Source organism: Protopterus annectens, chromosome 3.part0 (assembly GCF_019279795.1).
Source record: "Protopterus annectens isolate FY-2018-M chromosome 3.part0, PAN1.0, whole genome shotgun sequence".
In the NCBI taxonomy this organism is placed as follows: domain Eukaryota; kingdom Metazoa; phylum Chordata; order Ceratodontiformes; family Protopteridae; genus Protopterus; species Protopterus annectens.
The window spans coordinates 1,980,821,962-1,980,834,896 of record NC_056731.1 but is presented as its reverse complement, the minus strand read 5'-3'; positions in this window follow the sequence as shown (position 1 = coordinate 1,980,834,896).

Below are 12,935 nucleotides of genomic sequence, written 5' to 3'. Positions count from 1 at the left end.
GCTACCATATAGGTGGCAATCCTCTAAGCACAGGGAAGGTTATCATGGACCTGGGGACCCAGGTTGACAGTCACTGTTCTGATGACACTCACATTGCTAAAGTGGCTAGTAGGACCTTCTACATTGTCCACATGATCAGGAAGGGATCCACATCCAGATCTAGTGGGTCATTGTTCCCCTGTACTCTTCACTTATCGGACCGGTGATCTGGTACACTGCCTTATCTGGATGTATCTCACCTGACATCTGCAGCAAGTGGGGAGACCCTGAATGTCCCCAACAAAAGGATAAAGGGTCTCCAACATCTGTCATATGCTGCCAGATTGGAAACACTACAGCTCTATTCAGTCACATACTGTCTGCTTAGAGGTGACATGTGCATGACATGCAAGCATGTCCAACCAGGGATTAATGGACATGCTCCACCTCAAAATCTTCAGATCCACCTGAACCAATAGTGCAAGTGACTTACACCGTAGCAGGGATGTACATTGGACATGTTGGAGGGTGGATTTATCACTCGGAGACTCCCTATGCTGTGGAATACAATCACGGTCCATGTGAGTCACAGCACCTTGCTGGCTCTGTTCAAGAGGTATCCTGACCTGTGGATGGGAAATCATAGGTTTACCCGGGGATCGTCACTGTGTCACTGCTGGAGACAGGCACGTCAAACTAATGGGCACAGTACTGTTTCCATATAAGGGGTGGCGTACGCAACCAGACTCTGGACTAGGCTTAGAACTGCCTTGGGGCAGATAGCCTAGTATGAACCTATGAACCTATCTGACCATGTTGCATTATGTTCAGATGTGAACTACTTACAACGGCCTCAACCAACTGCAGTAGTGTATTCCACAACATGGGTGTACATTGGCAAACACTACCGATGTGCCCAAGGCCATTTCTAATGGTTATTGGATAGTGTGTTTGTCCATCAACACATCATAAGTGCAGTTTGGCATGACATATGTCTTGTTTTGTATACTGTGCCTCTGTCTACCTGTGACACAACATTGATACCCAGGGTATACCTACCATCTCCCATCCACTCGTTAGGATCCCTGTTGAGTAGAATAAATGAGTGACTCTATGGATAACCTGTACTGGTAGTTTACTCATGCGTGGTGGTGGCTTCTGTGTTATGGATAATGCAGTACAGCTTGTCCTATGTATGTCAGTGCTGGGGTTCAGGTCCCTCATGTGCATATCTCCCTGCCATTCACATTGTACAAGGTACGGCATGTGCATTGCTGACAGCTTGGACATGGCTTTCTACATCAGGCACAGCTTGTGTCTGGGTGGCCAGCATGGCAGTGTGTGTAACTGCATTCTGTTTAATCAGGCGACACATTACATGTGTTCCAGCTCTTTGATACTCCTGGTGAGGTACTGTTGTGGACTTTACAGTTGCTGAATCTATCTGCTGAGGTACACCACACAGGCGCTGTTGTGGTCATTTGTAATGCTGCTGAAAGATAACTGCAAAACCACAATGACCTCCCCTTAGCTAGATGTCATAACCCTCATGATTAGGTTGGTATATGGATTGTTGCTGTTAACCCTACAGCCACATTTTGTCCAATGCAGGATATCTATCACCTTGTGTCCCCATTCTGGCATTACATGTTAGGAATGTCATGGGTCGACACCTATGTGGGAATTGGTGGTCACTTACTGGATTATCCACAGAGGCTGACTATACTGTTTTCACCATTTAACATGCTGACATGGCTATGGCACCAGCTGTCTGTTTCTATGTGGCCCTTTTATGGGATGCTTGTGTCAGCTGGTGTATCAGATATGTCAGGCGGCTTGTTGTCCTCTACAAACATGTTCCAGCACAGTCCTTACTTGTTGGCCTGTACCTATGGGGCATATATACCAGATGGTGAAGGTCCCAGGACCAAGCTTTGTGGGATGCCTGTTATATGTGGTTTGTAGTCTGACATGGCTGCTGCATGTCTGACCATGTCAGTTCTGTCGTTGGTCTGGTTTGCAACCCTCCCATGACATTGGGGTGTATATATCAGCTGGTGAGCAAATCTATACGGAACACATAGGGTATTGTACAGAAGGCTTTGCAAGGTCCAGCAACACTGTGTGGACCACATTGCCCTCATCACTGACTTCAAGTACTGTTTCAACTGAGTCACACATGTTTAGGGGTGGGGTCTGCACTTTGTAAACCCACACTGGGTAGGGTCGGGTGTCAATAGATCCACAATATCATTATGTCTGTGGTACATGCTGGTCCTTTCCATAGCTGTGCAGACCAAACCTCTCATGATTCTGTGGTGGTTGTTTTTCCTATCCATTCAGGAGACACCTTTGTTGAGAACACCCACTGTTGTTGTACACTGCTCTTTGGAGTGCACCCTGTGGTAAGGGTGACATAATGTCAGGGAGGCGGCAGTCTGCTGGGGAAGGTATTTGGCATTATGGGGGGGGGTTTGCACTGCACATGTCAGGATGTCTGTTGGCCATACCTGTGTGTGTCTGGTATGTTGTTTGTAATATCGGTGTGATCCGGAGCATATCCAGGAATCAACAACATGCTTACTACCATCATTTGCAACAGCCTTGGGGTTATCTGTAGTGTCCTGTACAATCTGTATCATAATGGGTTCATACTAGGCTACCCATAGGGCATCTGTAAGCCTGCATGTCCATTTTGTTTGATGGATTCTGGGGAATTGTTTACACCTGTGTCAGTGCTAGTATGATACCAGGGGTATAGTGACAAACAGCTCAGAGGCTGACTTCACACTTCTTCGGACTGAGATGGTATCCATTAAGCCCACTGGGCCAGTGGAAACCACAACACACAATGGTGACTCCTGCACAGACACTTTATGCGGACATCTCCGAGTAAGCATGGACCATGCAATCACAAATGAGAATGACACCTTCACCACCAAGGGAAAGTGGCCTGTCTGGTGGACCCCAGCCATAAACAACCTGTATAACAGATGAAGGATACTAATGCAAGACAGAGCTACATCTCCAGAATGTAAGGCAGCTGTGATCAGCAGTAGTAGAAAGCTACATTCTCACATAAAGACACCCAAGTTCAACTTGGGGACATAAATCACCACAGGCGATGAAGGTAACCACACTGCTTTCTTCAGTTATGTCTGACGCCTGGGTGGGAACCCTCATATATGCTCAGATTTGGTACACAACAACTTATATCCCAGGGACCTGACAGATATTACTGACACCCTGGCAGACCAGTTCAGTGCAATGTACCCTCCCTCACCCCCAAGACATGATAGTTATCACAGCTGTATGTAACCTCACTGTCATCCTGGATGTCCATGTGAGAGCCGCAGTCAGCAGAGACGAGTACACAGCATCAATGGGACCTGATGGTATCCCCAGTTGCATGCTATGTGAACTACAGATGGAGATAAACCTGTATATGCAGATCCTATTTAACCTTAGCCTTGCTACAGGATCTGTACCTGAACACTGGCGACGGCAACAGTGGTCCCACTCCACAAAGGAGATGCCTCCACAGACCCTGGCAGCTACCACCACACAAGCTTAAACAGCCTTGTCTGCAAAGCTTTGTGAAGGGTCATTATGGAGCTTCCACACAGAGACATTGGTGTCCTACAGACCCTTGATCACACCCAATTCAGCTTTGTACAGTGCAGATCCTGCGTTTTGCACCAAGTTGACTACTTTGAAACTGCCAGTAGAGCCGTTGATGAGGGCTACACAGTCCACACAACCTACCTGCGCTTGGCTAAGGCCTTTGACACAATACCCCACTCAGGCATCATAGACAAGCTCAACAGCTGAAATATAACACCATATGTCACAGCATAGGTTGCAAAATGGCTCAGAAACAGAACCCATAATGTCAACATTGCAGGTGCCTTGTCAGGTTCAAAGCCAGTCACAAGTGGTGTCCCACAAGGTTGTGTCCTGGGACCTCTCTTATTTGGTATTTACTTTTCAGATGTGAAAGCAAACATAGGAGGGTTGTGGCCGACAAAGTTTACAGATGACTGCAACCTGGGCACCATAGTGAATACATCAGCCAGCACACACATCCTACAGACTGCCGTCACAATGACAGATAGCTGGTGCTGGACTCATGGCCTAAAACTGACTGCGACTGATGTGTAGCCATCCCCTTTGGGAGGAACACAGTACCCACAGATCTGTACATAGACAGCAACCCAATGAGTACAGGAAACAAATCAGACAGCTGGGGACACATGTAGATAGTGACATCTCATTTGACACCCATGTTGCCAAAGTTGTTTGACATACTTTCTATCTTGGCCACCTTATCATGGAGGGTATTCCATCCAGACCATAGGAGGTCATTGTACCACTATACTTCTCCCTTATCAGGCCAATGCTTGAATACAACGCCCCATTTGGTATGTACCTCAACCAGCACTTGCAGCAGCTGGAGAGACCCCACAAGTACCTTACCATGACGATCAGGGATCTACAACACATGTCATATACTTCCAGAATAACTAAAAACAAGCTTTTTTCAGTGTCATACCACATACGTACAGGTGACCTATGCCTGACATACAAGACCATGTCCGATCAGGATTTGGTAGACATGCTCCACTGCAAGCAATCCACATCCACCAGAAACATGGGAGCTAAAGATTTGAACCTCAGCACATACATGTACAGGACATGCTGAAGGGACAGAGTCATAACTCAGAGGCATCTCAAACTCTAGCAGAGTATCCCAGTTCATGTTAGACAGAGTACCTCACTGACTCTCTTCAAGAGACATCTGGACAGCTGCATGTGGACAGGGGCACAGACTGGACAGAGGCATAGTCACATTATTCAATTATGTAAGGTGGTCATAATGTGTCACTACTAAGTCAGAGGCACAATATTTCGTATCTATGCAGTACACATATTACCACTATGAGGGGTGGCAATAGCAATATTCATCAAGGACACCCTCACCTCATGGTTGGTGGCAACACACGATGCATTGTACACCATCCGGGTGCAATTAACCATAGGCAAGACTGCTCTGAAGTTTGTAGCATGTTACAGGCCATCCTCTGAAACTCAGGTACCTCACAGAGCTTTCATGAAAACAGTGGCGGTGATACATGTACCTGCAAACACCATCACACTGGGTGATCCCAACTATCCAAATATAGACTGGGATCAGTACTACAGCCACAACACTCTAGCCACAGGTTCCTACAGTTCATACACTCACATGCCATGGAAGAACTGGTCACCATCCCCACAAGAGGAGACAACATAGTAGATCTCATCATCACAAACATGGGCTCACAATGTTCAACACCAGAGGTATACCCATCATTGGTGAGATCAGATCATGACCTACTCTCAGTGGAAGTCCACATCCCACCTCCACCCCAGATAGAAAAGACCACAGTGCAGAACCTCTCAGAAGCCGACTACACACTTCTAATGACTGTTGTGGTCTCTTTCAAAGCCCCCAAGCCAGCAGACACCATTACCCAAGCCACTGTATCACTTACAACTGCCTTCTACCAGCACCTTCAAGACTGCATGGATGAGGCAATCCCAAACAAAACACAGACTCGTTGTACCAGAGGCAAGCATCCAGTGTGGTGGACCTCAGCCATAAACAAGCACTACAACACAAGGAAGGAGGTACTACAAGATAGAGTGATATCCGTGGAAGGGTAGACACCCCTGCTCAATATAGGTGAAACACTGAGTTCCCCCATGAAATCATCCAAGGCGAATATTGGGAGTAAACCCACTAAGGGCTCACGGGACAACAATGAGGCCTTTTATAGATACGTTACACACCTGGGAGGAAACTCCCAGATATGCTCAGAATAGGCTCAGAATGCTGTAAATATCACTGAACCTATAGACATTGCCAACATACTGGCTGACAGGTTCAGTGCAGATTGCTCCACCCACCCCTCCACCACAACTGGAGAGATATGTATGAAAGAGGATTGTAGTCCCCCAAACATCTCAAATGCTCAGGTGGGAACTGCTCTATCCAAGGGAAAGGACGCAGCATCCATGGGACCAGATGGTGTCCCTGGTTTTGTGCTCCATGAACTCACTCCAGAATTCAACCCGCAGTCAGGGCAGCTGTATGATCTTAGCCTCAAGTCAGGATATGTTCCCAAGGAGTGGCATATGTCAATGGTGGACCCACTTCACATGGGCGTGCCTCCACCGACCACGGAAACTACCATCCCATCAGCTTGACAAGCAGGGTCTGCTAAGCTATGGAGAAGATCATAATGGAAGTCATAGATGAGGACATAGGGGACTTGCAGACATTAGATCCAACCCAGTTAGGCTTTGTTGAGGGCAGATCATGCCTTTTAAACTTGGTTGACTGTTTCATAACAGACACCAAGGCCATTGACAAGGGCAAGGCACTCCACACAGCCTACCTTGACCTGGCAAAGGCTTTCAACACAATACCCACTTGGGTATCATTGAAAACATCACCAGCTAAAATGTGAACCCATACATCACAGGATGGGTTGCAAACCGCTACGTGACAGAACAGACAGGTTCAGACTTGCTGGTGCCATGTCACACTCCACAACTGTCACAAGTGGTGTCCCACAGGGCTCAGTCCTGGGCCCACTATTGCTCAGCATCTACTTTTCAGAAGTACAAGCAAACACAGCAGGATTATGGCTGACAAAGTTTGAAGATGACTGCAGACTGGGAACCATAGTTGGACACCCATCTGACACAGACATCCTTCAGAAGGGTGTCATAGTCACGGATAACTGGTGCCAGAGCCATGGCCTTACATTACACACTAAACAATGCATAGCCGTACCCTTTGGGAAGAACAAGGTTACCACTAGTTCCCATGTAGGTGGCAATCCTCTAAGCACACAGGAGGTTATCAGGGACCTGGGCACCCAGGTTGAGAGTAACCTTTTGTTTGACACTCACGTTGCCAGGGTAGTTAGGTAGTACTTCTACATTGCCCACCTCATCATGCAGGGATTCACATCTAGATCCAGGGAGGTCATTGTTCCCCTGTACTCTTCACTCATTGGACCATTGATTGAGTGCAATGCCCCATTCAGCATGTATATGACCCGACACCTATGGCAATTGGATGGGCCCACAGATTCCTCGACAGGAGGAGAAAGGGTCTCAAACATATTTCTTATGCTGCCCGACTGGAGGAATTCCAGCTTGATTCCGTGACTTACCGTCTGCTCAGAGGTGACCTGTGCCTGACATCCAAGGCCATGTCCAAACCTGAGTTAATGTACACGCTTCACCTCAAGACCTCTACATCCATCAGAACTACAGTGGCAGGAGATTTAAACCTCAACACAGATATTAATAGGATGTGCTGGAGGGACAGATTCTTCAACCAGAGAGTCCCTATGCTGTGGAACAACATCCTGGTACATGTGAGGCTGAGTACCTCACTGGCTTTGTTCAAGTGAGATCTTAATCAATGGATGGGAGATTGCAGGTATGCCCCAGGGATAACCTCAGTATCACTGCTTGTCAGAGGCACAGCAATATAATGGGCAAATTATCCGTCAGAGTGAAGGTGCGGCAGACTCCACGGAACTCTGGTCTAGGCTTATAAATGCCCTAGGGCAGATAGCCTAGTATGAACCTGTGAACCTGTGAACATAGGCCTGGGGCAGTTGCTGCTATTAGGACAGTGGTCTGCAGCAAGCTATATAGTAGTAGTCAGTTTTAGCCATTGGTGTTTGACCATGGCTAATGCATGTTGCTTCTTGTTGTGGTAACAACAGGGTGTGTGGTTATCCATGCCATTTATTGGTAGTCACCCTCATTTTGTATCTTGTTCCATGTTTTGCACATGTACATCACTGTATGAGGTGTGACCCTGGTAGTGTCAGGGTGCTGATGTGCTTTGACCCTGTTTTCTATTGCAGCACTGATATGTGTATGGCCTATACTGTGTGCATTTACACTGCACACATCTTGCTGTTTATACCTTTGGCATTGGGTAGCATTACATCTAGGTTCCTATCCCTTGTGATAGCTATGAGGTGGGTTTGTGTTTTGTGGTTTATGATTGGTGAGGGTGGATGTTAGTCATGGTCCTCAGGTGTGCATATGATACATGGTATTACATTACTTAACACATGGCATTCATACCTCGGATGGTGCTGCAGGGCTGCCTCTGTCGGATGCACATACTACACTCCCTGTACATTTGGAAGCAGGTTGTGTCATGTTAGGCATCCCTGTTACTGTATGAGTGAGTCAGAGTGGGTATCAGTCCCAGTGTTCCTACTGACCAAGCATATGTGCTATCGTTGCCTCTTTGCCAAGGCCAGGGCATACTGGGCACGCCTCCTTCTGCCTACTGGGACAAGGTCAGGTTGTTCCTCCTCCAAGTCACCCCTGCCTGTGGTGACCTTGGCAATGGTGGGGATGTTTGGCCCAGCCCTGTGCTGGTCCTGCTGCAGCTGTTTCCATGGGATCATATTATGTAGCATAGCACATATCATGATCATTTGGGTACATGTAGTTGGTGTGTACTGCAAAGCTCCACCAGACGTGTCCAGACACCGGAACCGTGACTTGAGCAGCCCAAACACACGCTCTATGATATTGCGTCTTTGTGCGTGCCTCATTATGGCGTTCCTGTTCGGGTGTGTGTGCATTTCTGATGGGTGTCATCAGCCACGGCTCAAGTGCATAACCAGCATCCCCCACTAGGTGTCCGTGTGGGAAGTCCCCATTGGCAAATGATTGGTACAGCTGCGTCAGATGCCAGATGTGGGAATCGTGGTAGCTACCAGGGCAGCCAGCACACACATTCATTATTATGCCCTGGGCATCACACACCTGGCAGTTGATGGAGGGGTATCCCTTGCGGTTAATGTAGACTCTACCCCGCTCACCAGCTGGTGCCTTGATGCGTATGTGCGTGCAGTCTATTGCACCCAGCACCTCAGGGTATCCCGCTATTTGCTGGAAGAGACGCATATTGCTGGCCACAACCTCACGGTCACTAGGGACATATATATGATCACTGACATGTGGTGACATGGCATCCAGGAACTGGTGCAGTACCCTGGAGGCTGATGCCTGTGATATCCCCATCATATCGCCAGTTGGTCTCTGAAAGGTACCTGTTGCTAGTATTCTTAGGCCAGCACATACCTTGGTTTCCACTGGGATGGGTTCCCCTCTGTTGGTTCTGTGTGTGAGGCGTGGCCTGCACAGCTCAACAATCTGCTGCAGGAGCTCTCTGTCCACTCTATAGCGCTCTACTATCTCCAGCTCATGTAACCCATGGTAGGTGACCCTAGGCCTGTATACTCTTCTCCTTCTCCTCACTCTGGGTTGTCTGTCAGCATCTGCATTATCACCAACCTCGGCAATTCGCCTATGTCTGATTATAACAGCTATGGCAGCCCCTAGCATTTCTGCTCTGAGTTCAGCTTTTTTCAGGTTTCAACTCTGATAGCTTAGTTTCTGGCAGTATCTCTTGTGAGAAACAGCCTGCACTGCTCTTTGTTGTGTTTTAAGTGCTGGGTTGGGCTTCTAGTCTGCCTGTGTAATTGCCTGCTTCTAATTGTTTCCACCAATTAACATTAGTAGTATCTTCTGGCAGTTTCCCTGTATTTTGGTTGTTTCCTATTTCCTCTCTGTTTCCTGAGGGGGAGCAATGTGCACACCGGCTTACACACGCTCACAGTAACTTAAACGCGTGTACACATCCCTACACGGTGTTACACGCGCGCACACATCCTTACACGGTGTTAGCTAGGCTGATTCATGCTAAAACGCGCGCACACTGTAGAACAAGTAGAACCTGCCTTACACGCGCGCACACGCGCGCATGCACGTATTTCAAGAAACTTAGAGTGTAGGGATAGCGTATGCCCTCAATTTCTTGACATTCCCAGTGTTCTGTTGGGACACACCTCCCTCCCTGATGTCTGTCTGTCATCTCTTACCTTACATTGCCCTCCAATCTGGTACATTTCTTTCTATCCTTCCCCCCCATGATGTCACCTACCTCTTACTCTGTTCCTCCCCCTTCTCTAACTCTTACACGACTCAGAAAGTGCTCATTACTTATGTGGCAGTGTGATTCAGTATTGTAAGCCTCATTTACATAGGATTGCCTAGTAATGCTTAGTTACATATCTTACACGGAGCTTCCCTCACTTGACAACCACTAAACGGAGGCCATATTGTTTTGCTCTGCAAGTCCCTCCATTGACATTTCATGTAATACATAAATCCCACAATTGTGGGCTTATAAGCTTCGGTTTTCAGTTTTAGGTAGCACCCGTTTGCTGTGTGCGCTACAGTTAAACACATACATCCGTGAAAAAAAAAAAGTTATATAACTTTTTTCAACACTTTCATGCCAATGGCCACATATTTGGCCATTGGCATGCTTAATGTAACAAATGCACCCTTTATTTGGAGCTGACATAGCTCCGTTTTAATTTTGCAGAAATGTACTCAGTTGTCAGCTGAGTACATTTCTGCAACAATCCGTTACACGGACTGGTTTGGGCTTCGTGGATCGCTCACATACCTCATTTGCATATCTTGGAGCTGCAAATGAGGTATTGAGCATTTCCACGCCCACTCCGTGTAAGAGACGTGTTAGCTGTCTCTTACACGGAGATTTGGGCTGTTGCTGAATCAGGAGGCTTACACGGAGGCTTACACTACTCTTGAACTCCGTGTAAGCCTTCCTGAATCTGGCCCACTGTGTTCAGTGTGATTTATAAAATCCAGTGTAAGACCTAGAACATAAAGAATCTTATTAGTATAAAAGTTTATTCTAAAGAGTTTGCCATTATACTTCTTAAGTAACACCTACAGTTCCAGAGATATGAACATTTGCTTGAAATATGGGGACATAATAAGCTTAGGCTTTGCCTACTGGAAGTTAGAGTACAAACTCTTAAGACCTCCATTGGAGGGAATATGTTAAATATCTTTAGAGAATCTGTGACCTGTAGCACGCACACTGATTGTAGAATGAACATTCTCCAGCAGGGTGTTAATCTATGGATAACTCCCATTGAAAATCAGTCTGCATTTTCACAGAGTTCAGACTGAAAGTTAACTAACAGAAGCCATTTTTTTACACTCACTAAGCAGTCCTTTTGCTTTTTAGCAAGTGTAAAATAAACAAAAAAAAGAAAAGAAATTTAAAATAAAAAAGTATGTGTGTATGTGTTTATGTTTGTGTGTGAGAGTGTATGCATGTATGAGATTGAAGGAGAGAGATCAATCGGGCATTATTTCATACTTGCTAAGCAGTGCTTTTGCTGTTTATGAGTGTAAAAAAATAAATGAAATAGAAAAAAAAGAGTGTGTGTGTGTGTGTGTGTGTGTGTGTGTGTGTGTGTGTGTGTGTGTGTGTGTGTGTGATTGACAGACAGAGACAGTCTGTAGAGTGAAAGCGATCAAGCCATGACAACAGTAGCAGGTCTGCATTCCTTTCAATCTCTTAATTCACGATATCTGGATAAAGCCTTAAATAACGGATGAACAAAGGCTCAAAATAGGAACATATTTTAAATAGCACTGTTGTAAAATCACAAAGTTGCTTGAATAGCAGGATTTTGCTTAGCATGCATTTTCTGAAGTGCAAGTGTGAGTGAGTGAGTGAGTGAGTGAGTGAGTGAGTGAGTGAGTGAGTGAGTGAGTGAGTGAGTGAGTGAGTGCGTGAGTGAGTGAGATTAACCACTGGAAGCAGCAGTAAAGAGGTCTGCATACCTACTGACCTCTTAGCTGAAGAAATTTGGATAAAGCCTAAAATAAAGAGGGATCAAAGGCTCAAAAATAGGAACAGATTTTAATTATTGTTGTTATAAAATTAAAAAGTTGCTCAATTGACAGGATTTGTGTTTGCATGCATTTTCTGAAGGAAACAAAGTCTGAAATTCAAATGTGCATCATTATTTATTCACTCCAATCCTCGAAGACTGCCAACAAACCAGACATTTTAGGAGTAAGTGTCACTCGTCCTTCTCTAACACATAAGACATGCAGGCCAGGGGTTTCATTTAGATGCTTTAATACATAGAAATGCATCAGGATGGATAGCAGCATCATAAAGTACAAACTAATTAACCAACAGACCTTACATACATGCATGCTTGCATCTCAACAGCTTACTACAAAATGGCAGTCTAGCTTGCATGTGCTTAGTATTTATACACTTGTGCAAGCCTTTGGATAGCTTCTTAAAGGCATATACACAAACAATGATCTACATCCTCCCTCTTAAAAAGATTGCCCTTTGTAAAAAACATATCAGAGTTAGACATGCATTACTATATACATTAGAAAGAAAACACAATGTCCGTGTCCAAGTTGCTTCATATCTGCTACAGGGTTTACAGATGCGACCATATCTTGTAGCATAACAATCTGGACCAAATTTAGCAACAAGGACAGTCTGTGATGCACAACTCATATCAGGAACTTCTGGACTCATCACAGGAATACAAATGTCCTCTTCCTCTGGAATTGGAACACCGGACAACTCATTCGGAGATAATTGGAACACCGGACAACTCACTCTGAGATAATGAGTCTTTCTCACAGGCTACGTACTGTGGTATAGGCTTGGGCACTGGTCTCGAATCCTTCCAAGTCCAGCTAAAAACTGCTCCTTGTGATTCTACAGTGTATGATCTTGGTTCTGGACCAATATTCTTCATGACATCAATTTGATCATAACCTTTGGATGTTTGCATCCTTACCACTTCTCCGTCACGTAATGGATTGAGTTGTTTGCCATTTTTTTTTTGTAGTAGGACTTCTGAGTTAAGCGTTTCTTCAACAGATTGGTTTTCACTAACCTGTTGTTCTTGACACATTGAAGCAACAATTCACTACTAATTTATAATGTGGTTCTGGTTTGTCTCGACAGAAGTCTCTGAGCAGGTGAACCAAGATGTTTA